This window comes from Poecilia reticulata, chromosome 16, assembly GCF_904066995.2.
Source record: "Poecilia reticulata chromosome 16, P_reticulata-male-v2, whole genome shotgun sequence".
NCBI lineage: Eukaryota > Metazoa > Chordata > Actinopteri > Cyprinodontiformes > Poeciliidae > Poecilia > Poecilia reticulata.
In genome coordinates this window covers 30,054,134-30,069,268 of record NC_088845.1, presented here as the reverse complement: position 1 = coordinate 30,069,268, position 15,135 = coordinate 30,054,134, and the positions used below count along the sequence as shown (strand labels likewise).

The following is a 15,135-nucleotide window of genomic DNA, read 5'->3' as shown; positions in this document are numbered from 1 at the left end:
GCAGAGTTCTCTGCGTGAGAATTAATACTATGGCTACAAACCACAAAAAAAAAAAAAAAAAGAAAACAGTTAAATTCTTAACCTTGTAGAGGCTGAGATTTTGAGTAAACCTTCAGCTTTCATTCACAACTGAGTTGACCAGAATAATCAAATTGCCAGAGTCTTGTATGTACATGAGAATGTGAGCAAAGCCAACAAGCATCATCTGGATCTGTAGAAACTGGAGGCTTACAGACAACTATGACCTACCAGTGTGTGTGAATTCCACCCTGTGACTAAAAATAGAACATCTGTTTCCCATAGCTTTCCATCCACCAATGCATGGATGTGAGAGATTTCTTTTTAAAACCTGACACTTTGTGTGCTTCTTTTAAGCAAAGGTTAAAACATCTCAGAATTGATAAAACTCTATCATGAACAAGCCCAATAGATAACAACACACAAAAAATCTAATGTTTCCAAAAATATTTACATTTTTCATTCATATATTGACCAAAATAAAGAATTGTAGAGGTTTCTACTATATCCCAAGATTACATCTACAGCTAAAGGCAGTGCTGTTTGTTAAATCATTGTTGTAGAACTATGAGTAATGTGACCCTTGATTTTCTTTTCGTTCTCTAACAGCTTTTTCCCACAGTCGCTGAATAATAGTGGAAGCAGAGCAAGTCAGACAGGCAGCCATAATACCAACTCATCCGACTTGATCCACTAATCATTAATAACCAAGCTGATATGATACACATACTTAATAGTTTTATAATGTTTCTTGTTTTTTTTACATTAAAGCTTTTAATGAAAGAGGTGTAATATCTTCTCCGGCAGACGCTGGCACGGCCATCCAGAGAGGTTGTGCTTTGACAGTCGGTGAGTAAGGACACTTCACCCTGGGTGAACCACACAATCAAAACACAACACCTCAGAAGAGAAGTATAATCGTCTCTTAAGTGTCCCGGGTCCTTTCTGTTTTGACCTTTAAAGCCGAGAACAGACAAAGTGCTGGAAAATGTCACATCCGCTTCACTACAGTCATCATAAAGAGGCTTTTAAGTCTTCGCTCTTACTTGTTCTCCAGGGCTTGCGTTTTTTTTTTTCTTTTTTGGAAATGTGGAACATTTTTACAGGGAAAAAAAGAGAAAAAAACATTTGTGAGGATGTGAGTATCATGCATACTAATGAAGTGTAAGTGAGAAAGCTATTAGTATTTCATCCTGTAAGTATTCAGTTGATTTTGACGCCAGGGGTGGTGGTGATGTTTGAGGGGGGGTCCCGCACTGTTTTCATGTTCAATTTAAGTTTTGTGCAAAAAAGAAAAAGAAAAAAAAATCTCTAAAAAATATTGTGAAACAATAATTCTATCAATGATAAAGGATTATTATTGATATAATTATTGATAATGCTTCATCAATAATAAAGCATTATTATTGATAGAATTATCAATAATTCTATCAATTCTGTAACTGATAGAATTGCAGCTAGGCAGCCCTAGGCAGCCCTCCAATAAGACGCTGAGAGAATTAAATGGCTATAGAAAATGGATGAATAAAGATGGATCTGCTCAGTCATGGCCTGGTTGTCACTAAACTTTGTATCCTGAAATTGTGGAAATCCGACTTGCCTCCTCAGTGATGCTCACATAATCACATGGTGTATCATTTTGTTTTTTTTGTTGCTTTAATGTTTTCCTATCTCTTTCATTAATATACGTTTTTTTTAAGATGTCGTGATTTACAAACATTGCAGTCTTCAATCTAGTAACAGCTGCATTTTTAGTATTTGTTATTGTACTACAGTTTTAATGTATTTTTTTCTTCTGTTTTTCATGACTCATCATGTGGTAGTCTCTTTTGTCCTTGTGTAACATGCATGTTAAAATTCTAAATATATAAAGATAAAGCTGAGAAATGGATGAATAATAAAAAAGGACTTCCTTGAGTGCAGGTGTTTTACTGTGTGATGTTTTTGAGTGTAATTAATTAGCCGTAAACTTTTTCTTTTCACGTGTTTTCACAGCTAGTATCACATCTGTAAAGTGTTTCCAGGATTATACAAATTTATGATGGGGATAGGTTTAAAAAGCTGCATCACATGAAATTACATTTATTAAGATCTGTTTTTATGGGGAAAAAAAAAGTCCAATATTTGTTCGATTTAGGCTTTAATTCATCTAGAGAGTAATCTTTTTTTTTTTTTTTTTTTTACTAAATAATTGACTAGCTTTCTGGATTAAAAAAAAACTCCAGCATTTTCAGCTTCAGTTACTTTACACTAGATAAGAGAGTCGGAAGAACAGAGAAAGGAAAAATGGCCGACTGCCTCCCCAGGTGCCTGCCTCTTCTCATATCTCAGAGTATATTTCCTACTTCATCTCCTTCTTTCTGTCTGTGGAAATAAATCAACAGTTACATAAACTGCCTTCAAGTTAACTTTCCACCAGCATTACAAGAGACTCCCTGTAGCACCAAACGGGATGTTTGAGAAAAATCGTTCATATGGCTCAGGTCAGCTTGTGTGCGTGCGTGTGTGTGTGTGTTTGGCCAGACTCTTTTAAACGCATCACTCTACATCACAGTTAGTGTGTGGGCTCCTCTGCTGGAACATCGGGAGGCAAAGGTGCTGACTTTTTCCATGACATTAAACCTTAAATCAATCGAGAACTAAAGCGGAACACACACGCAACACACACACACAAGGCGACTCTCCAGGCCAAAGAGATAGCTTTTGCACTTATAATGACAGATGAGAAACATACTCAGTGATATTTATATGTATAAAGCCAGAGTCAACAATGCTCGCCCATCTGTTACCACGCACGCACGCACAGTGAGGTGATGGGGATGAGCTCTGTGCAAAGTTCAGGTCCTAATAACTTTAGAGCAGATTAAAAAAGGCAACAGCATAGAAAACAGTTAAACAAATAACAATGAGTCATTTCATAACTCAGTTGTCTGCTAAAGCATTTTATTTACTTTCAATCCCGGGTGGTGGAGCAAAGTAGAAGTAGCTTTTTTAACTCTTCACTTTCTGATTTTTTAAATTATTTATTTTTTACTTTTAAGGCTGTTTGTGGAGTAATAAATTTTTTAATTATTGTTACAACCATAATTGAACAGATAAATCTTTTGATCATATTTTATAATATATATGTATATTTTTAAATACACTCAAAAATGTTTCAGTCTTATGGGATAGATTTAAGTTCTGAAATACAAAATCTACTCAATATTTTTATATGCCATACTTGTTGCCTTTTGAAAAAACAAATCTCATGTGATTGGTTAGCAGATTATTATTAGTTAATGTTTTTTAAGTTTAGAGATAAAAAAAAAACAGACGAAGAACAGGAAAACAAAACTTGTGCAGAAACAAACCTTTGAATGCCGGATTGCAAGAGGTGACGTGTATCATCAGCCCTATGGATGAAATCTGCTTGGTAAGGACTGGGGCTTTTACTAGGTAAAAAGATTAAGATTAAGATAAATAAATTTAGTAAGATGCAATCAAATATTTCATTATGGAGAAGGTATGCATCTAATCAGCAGTAACCATGGAGAAAATGCCCCATTATCATGTAGTCTATCATGTATGAAAAAAACTGGGAAGCATCTAGACTTTTGTACACTTTTAAGTCTGCTCTGGTGTAAGTGGAAACTCTGTTTAAGACATATTGATAGAAATCATGTGGATGAATTCAGGCAGATTAGATCATTAGAAACTCTCAACTTCAACGATCTGATGATTCACCGTGACTAGGACGGAGTTGCAAAGGGTCAGTACACCTCTGGACGAAATTCAAATCAAATAACTTACCATTTTACTCTTCTGGTTGAAATGATTTCTGAGCCTCGTCTACACCTGTATATCCTGCGGCTGACTGCTGATACAACCCACACGTCATCACTACATCACTCCCTTGCCCCGTGAAGTTTTCTTCCACTAACACAAGTCAGCTGATGTGGGCCTGTGAAGGGAATGTATCAGACCAATCAACGTCTGGTGTAGAGCCAAGATATCAGTCAAACTTAGTTCTTCACCAGATTTTCATGGCCTTTTTAACTCCATGGTGCATTGAGTCAAACTAGACACAAAGTTATCCATACTAAAATAAATTCAGGTTGAATTTGATAAATCAAATGTCACATACATCCCACATACTTGGGCGAACTTCATTCCATGGAGGTCTCTTCATAGCAACTGGCTTAAGTTTCAGATTCTTAAAGTAAATGTAGGTTTCATTCTTTAAAGTAAAACTCTATCAAAACAGACATGGTCCAGTCTGAAAATTTAGCTGTTCGAAAAATAATTATGAATGATAAAGTTTGGTTTACCACATTTTGTTTGCAGCAGCCACAACTTGAATCAAGAAGTCTTTAGAACAGAAGTAGGCTGAAAGAGCTCAAAGCACATCTTAAAGTTCTTAACATTAGAATTAGAAGGAAATACAAATAAAAAAACAGACGAAGAACAATGTTTGGGAAAATATTGATCAAAATAATACTGTGGGCAGAAATAAAGGAAAATGCCATAAAACTAACAAACCCATTTCAGGAAAAATAAAAAGTAAAAAAAATCATGTTCACACTCAAACATGATGCTGCTAGTGTGATGGTCACAGAGTGCTTTCCTCCTTAGAAATAAAACCTGAAGGTGAACTCCCAGCTGTCAGACTGTGACCCTCAGCTCTCACACACTTGGATTAGGCAGCACGATAATGATCTGAGGCAACCAGTAAGTGTACCTCTGAATAGCTTAAAAAAGGAAACAACCCAAAAATTAATAAAAGTTTTAGAGCAGCCTAGTCAAAGTCTTGACAGTCATCAGAATTAGATACTGTGATGTGAAAAACTTTAAGATGTGGCAGAATCAAAACTGTTGTGTTTAGAATAGAGGGCCAGCGTTCTCCCAGAGTGAGATTCATTGGCTGTTACCTCCCAGCTTGGATGGCAGATGTTGTTGCCAAAGATTGGAACAACCGGTTATTGTCAGGTTTGTTAAACCTTTTTCCCCACAGGGCAGCAAAACTTTTACATGGCTTTTTTCCCCCTCTATAAATGGATTAACATTTCAAAACTGCTGTTTGAAATACCTTTCATACAGGTTGTCTTTGACTAAAATCAAAATTTGTTTGATGAACTCATGTATTTTATTTATATTATTTTACATGTTGCATAAAAGAAAAAAAAAACTAAAAAAATCTTGAAATCTTTATCTTTTCCATTACTGCACTTTCTCATCTACAAAGCCTTGACAGTGCATTTCAAACTTTAGCCTGAAAGAATTTTACGAAGCACTGATTGGCTCTATTAATTGTATTTCTTTGCAAAACACCAAAAATGAAACCTTTCCCCTAAAGCTGAAAGCGTTTATTTAACTCAACGTTTTTCTTGTCGTTTGTTTTTTTGCCAGACCGTTATCTAATCTGGTACGTTTCACTGACAAATGCACCATGTAGGGTATTATGTCACCATGACATTTCTCTTAAATCCAAGCCATAAATCCTGATGTAATCAACAAATGCTAATTTTTTGTCTTTATCTTCTCAACAGCAGTGGACATTTAATTAGATGGGCTGGCAGATATCTGCGGCTTTAAGACTTCAGATTGTGTCACAGAGAGCTGTTACATGCCACTGGCAGGTCTCCACATCATTAAGTAAGAGGAGGGAGGCTCTGCTGAGCAGCAGAGGAGCAGCTGAGGAGCTGAAGAGAAACAGTGACAGAGAAGGTGGAAAAAACACACCAGAAATTATTTATTCTACATATTATCGGACCCCTTCGGTCTATTTGAGAAAATATAAGAAAAAGCTTGACCTACCGATTTTGATATTGGGCTGATACCATTTTTTTGTGTGAAAATTTGATAGAAATATTGACAAAGTCACTCATTTTCAGACCTTTTAGTAGGTAAATACTATCGGTGGATAACATTGGTTTCTTGTGTAAGGATCAGCCGCTGTCTAACCTCCCAAAACTAACAAAATCAGTACCAATTTATCAGTGCAGCTCTAATTTATACTTTAGTTGAAAGCATTTAGGGAGGAGGAAATATATGCTAAGGCCAATAAGGGAGTCTCACGCTATGATGATACTATCATGATTTCACCAAATCAAGGTATGTAGGCTAAAGTTCCAACAACAATATCCATCCATCCATCCATCCATCCATCCATCCATCCATCCATCCATCCATCCATCCATCCATCCATCCATCCATCCATCCATCCATCCATCCATCCATTTACACCCCACCCCCATTGGGGTCAGGAGGGTTGCTGTTGCCTATCTCCAGCTGTTAACGGGCGAGAGGTGGCGTCCACCCTGTACAGGTCGCCAGTCCATTCATTGCGAATCAAATAGTAAGTATTGTTGTTTACATATAAACAACAATATATAAACTGCAAAACTAACTGTAAAACCATGTAGAACACAAATGCAACATATTCCCAACTGGAGATAAAATAACAGAATATTATAGTGTAAAATAATAAAAGGTCTCGACTGAAAACAAAACTTTTTTTTTGTCAATTCTGAGCGATTAAAATCAAGATCTGAGTCACTTTTATTGAAATGAATATAGCCAAGTTTAATAATTTTATGAAAAGCAGATCAGGGTGCAGCAAAACCTGCTGGGTTGATGTGGTCCCAGCAGAAAATAAATAAATTACAAAAAATGGATGCTCTGTGTTGTAGCAAACACTTTATGTTGTAAGATTTTAATTTGTCTGTGATCATTTTGCCCTGAAAATAAAATAAAAATAAAAATAAGAAGTCTCCATTTGCATTAACCAGGGATAATTTGTATTGTGTTGAATTGGAGTCATGAGCTGCACAAAATCAGTCCAGGCTGCTCTGTGCAGTCTGAAAACAGCTACATGAGGCTGACTGTGGCAGGACCTGGTTTAGCCTTTGAATCACGATGTTGTATATTTTTGTGATCAGAAATATTTTTAAACAGTAGTATTTGTCATTCCTTTCAGAGAGCCGACTAGTGCAGCAACATGTGGGGGAGGGGTGCTGTAGAATTAATTTCTGCTTCATACAGCTGGATGATTCTATAAGTAGGCCTGTCGAAATAAGCAATAAATCAATTAATGGCATGATAAATTAAAGCAAGCTTGAACATTTCCATCTACATTATTTAGCAGTTTTCGCTTTTCTCTGTCTTCCTACTAAAAACTGGATGATAAAAGTCTTCAGTCTGGTGCCTTGGTCTCAGTTATTTCCTTTTTTGAAGGATAATTTTGTTTTTGCAGTAAACAACATTATTGTTTACTGCAAAAACCTTTGGGACAATGTATCGTCCAATCAAATTTGCTACCGTGACAGGCCTATCTATAATAACTCCATGACTTTCTCTGGTATCCCAGTAAAAAGAGGAGATTAAACCATAGGAGGGAGTTTTGAAACCTTGGTGTTATTTAATACCAGCTATGATAACTGGGGGGGAAGAAGCAAGAAAATTCCCTCAAATATTTCTGTTAAAAAAAATTTAAAAAAATCCCGACACATTTGTTGGGGAAAAAAAAAAATCTCAGATAAGTGTGTGAGATTGCAAGGAAGCCAAATGCATGTGTTTTTGAGGGGGCTGAGGCTTTCCCACCTCATCGCAGGGGGCAGGTGGCAGCTGCTCTGCCGCCCCCCCCCTCCCCTCCACACCCCCATTAAGACTCTCTGGCAGTCAGCGCCAGCAGCTCCCAGCCCACACTGCTGCCTCTAACATTAGCAACGCTCGGGGAGGAGAAGCCATGTGGCGCTACACATCACGACACCCGCACAGTCCTCCTAATGTTCACTCTCTCCTTCCTCCTCTCCTCTGTGATGCACTCACTTCCTGTTGGGGGTTTGAAAACAGATGTAGCTATGTTTGTTGATGTGAAGGAACGCTGACGGAAGGGTGGGGGTCTCCTTTAAGCCGCCCCCCCCAACGCACACATCACATAGCGTTTTTTGCCATCACTCAAATGTCAGGTTTAGCTAAGAACGTGAAGGGCTGACTGAAAAAAACAAAAAACAAAAGGAGTTTCACAATTCACAACTTCCCTTCTACACAAGTATGCGACTGACACAACCAGTGAACCCCTTCTTTACCCAGGCAGACCCTGACTACTAACGCACACATAATCCAACACTCGGAGGCAAGATGTAGGTACTTACCTCACTTTGTAGCCGACCAAAAGCTGTTCAGCAGCCCATCACACAGGAATTTTACTAAAGACTAAGTTTGCGGCAACAGCAGCAGCAGGAGGAGCAGAAGAAGCAACAGGCGAGAACAGCAGACAGCGCTGGAGAAAACAATGAAAGAGAGGCGGAGGGAGGGGGACAGCACACCCGAAGTGGGGGAGGCGAGAAGGAGCAACTGACTGGACGACTGAAGCAGAGCTAACGGTAACTGACAGACTCCCAGACTGAGCTGGAGGTTTATTCAAAGCCCGCAAACTAACTCGTTTCTCAGCCTGCCTCCCCGGTCTGACGTCAGCGTCGTCACATGACCGCGCTCTAGTATGTGGATGTGTGTGTATGTGTGTTGGGAGGGTGTTTTAAAGTAGACGTGAGAGAGAGACAGAGGGAAGAGACGGAAAAGCAGAAGCCCGTGTTGCTGTGGCAACAGGGCACACTGCACCTCAATGATTTCAACAGGTCATCGGAGATACGAGGACAGATCTTCAGAGAGACGTTCACTTCGACGGACAAAGTGAAACGGTGGACGTTGTTTAAGCTTCCCTTCGTTTGCTGAGCTCCACCACAAGATCAGTAACTAAACTGGAAAATGTTCAGCTCAATGGCATTTACTGAACGCAATAAGATGTGAAAACGAGTCTGCAGGATTTACCTGAGCTAACCCAGCGCTCTGCGTTGCTTTGGTCTGTCTGGGGCTTTTGTTCCTTTGTGAGACTGGTCATGTTTTACCCCCACTGCACATACCTCAGAGACCCTCCGTGTCCCCTCCTACACCCACCGAAGCAGTGAGCACCAACAGCTTTCGTCTGCTTCCATTCATTTCAGCAGCATCTGTTGGCCTGTTGAATGGGACAAAGTGGGGCCCAGGGTCGGCAGTGGGTGGGGCGGGGGAGTTAGGACTAGCCTGCAGAAAGCAAGCACCCCCCCACTGGTGGAGTGGGGTGAGTAAGAGTATGCCGGAGTGGGCGAATCAGGGAGAAGATGCAGAGTAGTGGAGGAAATTGACAGAGAGAGGATCAGTCATTTAATAATGTCTGCAGTTACAATAAAAATGATCAGAAAGATCCCGCTCAGGAGCCAATCAGACGCAAGGAAGACAGCGGTAGGCAAAAAGCAGAAAGGGATGATGACAGAAAGTGAAATTATGATCAGGTAGGTAATCAGTTTGACACACTATTTTTAAACTAACGTTTGTCTCTTCTGAAATCACAACGTCTCCACCATTTTCCTTATCTTTATTTGCCATTTGCACACATACTGCGTCTGTTAAATGTCTACATTCATACAACATGTCTTGATGCTCAACTCAGATTTTTTTTTAGCTGAAATCCATTTTTTTTTTTGCATGGTTGTTCACACTATTAATTAAACATGACTGAACCAGACTTCTGTGTGAACGGTTTACTGCCCCAAAGCGACCCACATGCACAGAAGAAGAAGGTAGACATCTCACAGCAGTGCATCGTTTACGCAAGTAATAATTGATTGATGCAAACGTTATTTAGCAATTGGAGCTGACAGTATTGACACAAGATCATAGCAAGATGAAGGAAGTTAATAAAAAATAAAATCACACCTAGTAGCAGAGGTCTTTTGTGGAGCACTGGCTGCAGCTTCTGTAGAGAAGTCTGTGAGGATGCTAAGCTAATTCGTAGCGAAGAGAGGTGATGTGCTTCACTGACACAGACTTTTTTCATAACTTCAGAAATGTAAATTTCAGCCAATGTTTAAATCCAGATTTACAGCGCCTTGCTTCTTCTGGTGCAGAATTCTGACGAATGCTTCACGTCAATGACAAACCTTCATAGCATGAACTGCTGTAAAATGTGTCATAGCAGTTCAGACTGCAAACGCTTTGAAAACTATTGGATGCGTATCCAATTTTCTTTGGGTTAAAAGATTGAATTTTGGCCTGTTCAGGAAAAGTCAAATAAAGATCGCATTCGCTGTGTGAACGAAGTGAATACGATCAGTCAGTGATCTAACTTTGACCACTGAAAAATAAAAAATAAAAAAAATAATAAAAACAGGGCAAAGTTAAAATTTTAACGCTTAAAAAGATGTAAGATGGAAGCTCAAAGGAAACAAAATAGTAATACATAGGAATTAAAACAAACCCATGGGCAAATAAAAATATAGGTGAGGACTTCAATGGAAGTTATGGTCCATGGATAAATATGTTTTTGCGATTCAGAGGCTGACATATAGAGCTGGAACCCGATTCGCTAATATTTAATGCAATCCAAGCATATCTTTGCGATACTGATGCTACATATGATAATATTGTGATATATTTACAATATATTGTGTAGGTCTACTAGAGACTTCTCTAAATAAAAGAATTACAGCACAATCACAGCATGAAGGCTAAAACAATACAGAATTCCTGACTGTATTGTCAGGAATACAGGAAGTTCCTCTTAAATTTCTTTAAGAGGAACTTAAATTGGTTCAAATCAGCATCGACTGGTGAAAGTTTTACAAAACCCAGAGATCAGATATCTGACATAAATTGGTGCAACTCTGGTAAAACTAAATATATAGATTTTATTGAAGAGTGACATGACACACAGTCATTTCTTTCTTTATTTCATTTATGTGTTTAACCTATTTTGTTAATGGAGAGGGAGTTGTGGATAACTAAAGCTCGTAGACTGGAGAAAAATGACAAACATAAATGTTGAAGCAAACCACACAGATTACATAAAAAGGGCTTCCATGGAGTCGTGTGTGTGTGTGCGTGTGTGTGTGTGTGTGTGTGTGTGTGTGTGTGTGTGTGTGTGTGTGTGTGTGTGTGTGCACATGTGTTTCAGCGTTTGCATGTGTGCTAGAATGTAGGGTGGGTAGCAGGCATAAGAAGGAATTCCTTCCTCAAAACGCTCAGGAAGTAGCAGCAAGGGCGGAAGTGAAAACAACTTTCCTTCCAAGGCAAAATCCATTGGAAGTTCTTCCTCTGGATGCTAAGAAAAACAACCGATGCACAATGGCTGAGTGTTTGAAACCTAAATAACTCCACTTCTGATTGCAGTGTTACTAAAATTACATGAAGGAATGATTAAAGGATGGATAAAAAATAACCAATGAAGTCAAATCAAATAGTAACAAGGAATGCAGCCTGTGCTGCATGAGTTGCAAGACTATCGGTCACACTTGATTGATGCTGGGAAGTCAGATTGAAATTTAAAAAAGCAACATTTGTAGTAGAAAGCTGGGATTATATTCCCTACATCTGGATTTCAGGGATTAGGATGCAACAAATCATAAGCTGGATAATCAGCTACCAGGGACGAAAAGGCAAAAACGGGGCAACAGGATCTGAGCGACAGAATAATCAAGTGGCACGCACGCAGAGTCCTGTTTTCGTATCTTGTGGGGACTTTCCATTGACTTCCATTCATTTTCTACAACCTAGCTCTAACAATAACCGTCACATGCCTAACCCTAACCAAAAGTCAATTCACATCTTAGGCCTAAACCTAACCCCTAACCCAAAAACAACATTTCCCCTTATGGGGACCAAGAAAGTGTCTCCATAAGGAGCAGTGGTCCCCACAACAGAAATAGATCCCCACAGGGATATAAGAACATAGATCTCACACACACACACACACACACACACACACACACACACACACACACACACACACACACACACACACACACACACACACCTAGCCTTGTTTATATGCCCTACTGGGGACTAAAGACAAGACCATGCTTTCTGGGAACCTCCCTTTCTGAAAGTAGCACAGCTCTGCAAAAAATCAAGTAGCATGCTAGAGGGGCAGTGAACAAACATATCACTTTAAATTTGCAATAAGACTAACTAGAGTTCCAAACATGATAAGAAGGTGACTCTTGGGGACTTGTCAGGTTTTTAGTAATGGGTGGGGACATAAATACACACTAATTAGTTTTTATTACATTCTTAGTACCTGTAGCACAGTTTCCGGTTCAAAGTGCTTTGACAGCCACTATGACTCAATGCACAATGAAATCTATACTTTGGTACAAAAGAAAATTGAGTAGCCACTCAAGATATGTCAAATTCTAGTATTGAGCAGCATATTACGCTTTGTTAAATGTATTCTTTTAAAGACATTACATAAAGGGATTAAAATGATGCATACATTTCTGCAAAAAAACCTTTTCCTAGCAAATTATATCATAATTTTGTGTTCTTCTGATTGACTGTAAATCTCTCATCCAGGAACAACCTGTAATTACGAGAAGATGGGCCACAGGCAGTAATCTTGATTGATTAATTTACTCTACAAGTCTGTTGTTGAGAGTGTCATCTCTTCTGTCATCATCTGTTTAAATAGCATCTGAGCCAGGGACCTGAAAAGGCTTAACAGCCTGATAAAGAAGGCTGGTTCTGTTCCGGGGACTACTGTTGAAATCCTCTGGAGATGGTTGTTCAAAAAAGGATTCTTTGAAGGTTTTTGTTCTGTCTGCTCACTTTCACTCATGTAATGAGTTTTGTCGAATAAACCTATTGACTGATTGATTGTAATACAAACATTACAGACAACCCCGTTCATCCTCTTTCATATGTTTGAACACTGAGGCATCTTCAGATCCATTAGAATACCGAATAATATAGACAATCCTCCCTGCCCACAGCCATAAGCATCTACAACAACTCAGATATGATGTACTTTTCACGCATCTGAAAATAGATGAAAGGTATTTTTTATCTTCCTTCTATGTACTAAATGATTGAGTAAGGCGTAAAAAGTATGCTGAAGAATAAACATTTATTGCTTAACCAAGCTCTTTACAGGATGCTTTGTTTTCCCGTAAATATTTAAACCAACAAATGAACTTAAAAAGTACAAACTGAAATTACTGTCAGTAAAAAAGGTACTGCAACAAAGCCAAAACTAAAAGATATACTACTTTCTGTATTTAAAAAAAACAGCAAACTGAAATGTCTATGACATGACTAACTAAAAGCACTTAAAAGCAGCATGAAATTAAATGTTTTTAAACTTTGTTTTTAAGAGCCGTTTTTAACGTAAAACTTAACAGCCAGCCAATTTCTGTTTCTGAGTGCAACAGGCTCCCGTTTTAAACACTTATCACAGTCTGCTTTTCCTGGAACTCTACAGGTGGTGATGAATGCCATCAAGTGCTTTTTGACTGCAAGGACCTCTCCCTCATTCCAAGTCCTCCTCTTGCATGGTTGGCAACCTTTAAAACCAAAGTTAATAACAAGTTTAAAACAATGAAATGAAGTTACCAAAGCAATATCATAATTGAAGGGTTTTTTGAAATTGTAAAATACACTCATGCCTGATTAGACCCTTCCTGCAAAATACAGTTAAATACAGGACCTAAACCAATTAATAACTGTACCTTTCTCACCATGAAAAGCTATTTTCTCAATTATACCAAAATATATATTTGTAAACATCTAAGGTAATTGTTACTAACCCTAACCCTACCCACAAGACAATGAAGTCCTGATGTTACTATAAATTAGGGCTGACTTTTAATTTTGAAGTCAGTGACGTAATATTTGAAAATGTAATGTACTTTAAAATAAACCTGAATATTGTAAGCAAGAGGCTTGCCAACATTGGGACAAATAGAAAAAAACATCTAAATAACATAAAAACATTGACTAGTCAAAAGGAATGTTGTATCACAGCTGTGTGATTCTACTACAAAGCCGTTTCTGCTTCAGATATACAGTAATCCTTCATCAAGTAAGCAAGTTAAGATCACAGTTTATAGATCATTTTAAGGAAATATTAAATATCTTAGAAAGGTAACCATACTATCAAAATCTCAGACATCTCCAGTTGGGCTAGTAGCCCACCAATAAAAAGTTGAAAAATTATTACCTTTGTCTTGGAGGACTTTGACTTTGGTGGAGCTTCATCTGCTGAGCCAGCATGCTCAACCTCAACACCTTCAGTCACAGTTGGTTCTTTGTCAACCTTAGGAAAAGAATAGAGAAGTCTTTTAATACTGCAACAAGACTGGCCATCTTTTGTTCAAATCCACTGACCACCTCAACAACAATATAGAACAAACCAAAAACAATTCAGCTGGAGATCAGCATAGTACATTGTCAATGAATCACAGCAGTAATGTTCGATTAAAAACCTATTTCTGGTTTGGTTTAGCAGTCATCCTTCATCATGAAGTCTCAAACTTCAGTATCACTTAAACTGTTTCAAACATTAATCTAAGAAGACGTCACTGGATAGGACTGTTAACATGTTTCCGTCATATTCCCTGATTTGAAACATACATCATGTCTTAAGCCAGCTGTCAACCATACTACTGAGGGCAGACAAGATCTATAGTTACACAAAAAAGGGATTACATTTTGACCAAAATAAACCTCAAACGGGGTCCTCACTTTTACTGTAAACCAGAAATGTGTGTATGGCCCCAAACAACCATTCACTAAAGACTTCAGCTGCTATAGTTCCCACAATGACATCAGACCAGACTAGTGTGTGTTGCAAGAACTGCTAAAAAAAGCCTGTTAAGTTCATAGTTTATGGAGCATTTGAAGGAAATATTACATTTCTTTGAAAGGTAACTGTACTGACAAATCTCCCAGACATCTCCAGTGGGGCTAGAAGCCCAGTGAAAAGAAGTTCAGAAATTATTACCTTTCTCTTAGAGGACTTTGACTTTGTTGGAGCTTGATCTGCTGAGCCAGCATGCTCAAACTCAACACACTCAGTCACAATTGGTTCTTTGTCAACCTTAGGAAAAGAAAAAAATAGTGTTTTAATACTGCAACAAGACTGGCCACCTTTTGTTCAAATCCACTGACCACCTCAACAACAATATAGAACAAACCAAACGAAATTCAGCTGAAGATCAGCATGGTACATTGTAAAGGAATAACAGCAGTAATGTTAGAATAAAAACCTATTTCTGGTTCGGTTAGCAGTCATCCTTCATCGTAAAGTCTCAAATTTCCGTATCT

General features: G+C 38.3%; 1 protein-coding gene and 1 long non-coding RNA gene across 3 annotated transcripts in view; both read right to left on the bottom strand.

Moving 5' to 3' along the window:
- The window catches only part of ncalda (neurocalcin delta a), a 40,675-nt gene extending 32,207 nt beyond the window's left edge, over nucleotides 1-8,468 (bottom strand). Inside the window, exon 1 of one of the 2 annotated variants that reach the window (XM_017309684.2) lies at nucleotides 8,154-8,468. The gene's annotated coding sequence lies outside the window, so the exon portion shown is untranslated. The remainder of the gene's footprint in view (nucleotides 1-8,153) is intronic. The other variant, XM_081617048.1, reaches the window with a different exon arrangement.
- A 4,450-nt stretch (nucleotides 8,469-12,918) lies between these two features.
- Nucleotides 12,919-15,064, bottom strand: LOC145555333 (uncharacterized). The gene is made up of 3 exons (XR_014091489.1): nucleotides 14,813-15,064; nucleotides 14,030-14,125; nucleotides 12,919-13,373 (listed from the first exon to the last, which is right to left on the bottom strand). It is a non-coding gene; the product is annotated as an uncharacterized LOC145555333 (long non-coding RNA).
- Nucleotides 15,065-15,135: the final 71 nt, after the last annotated feature.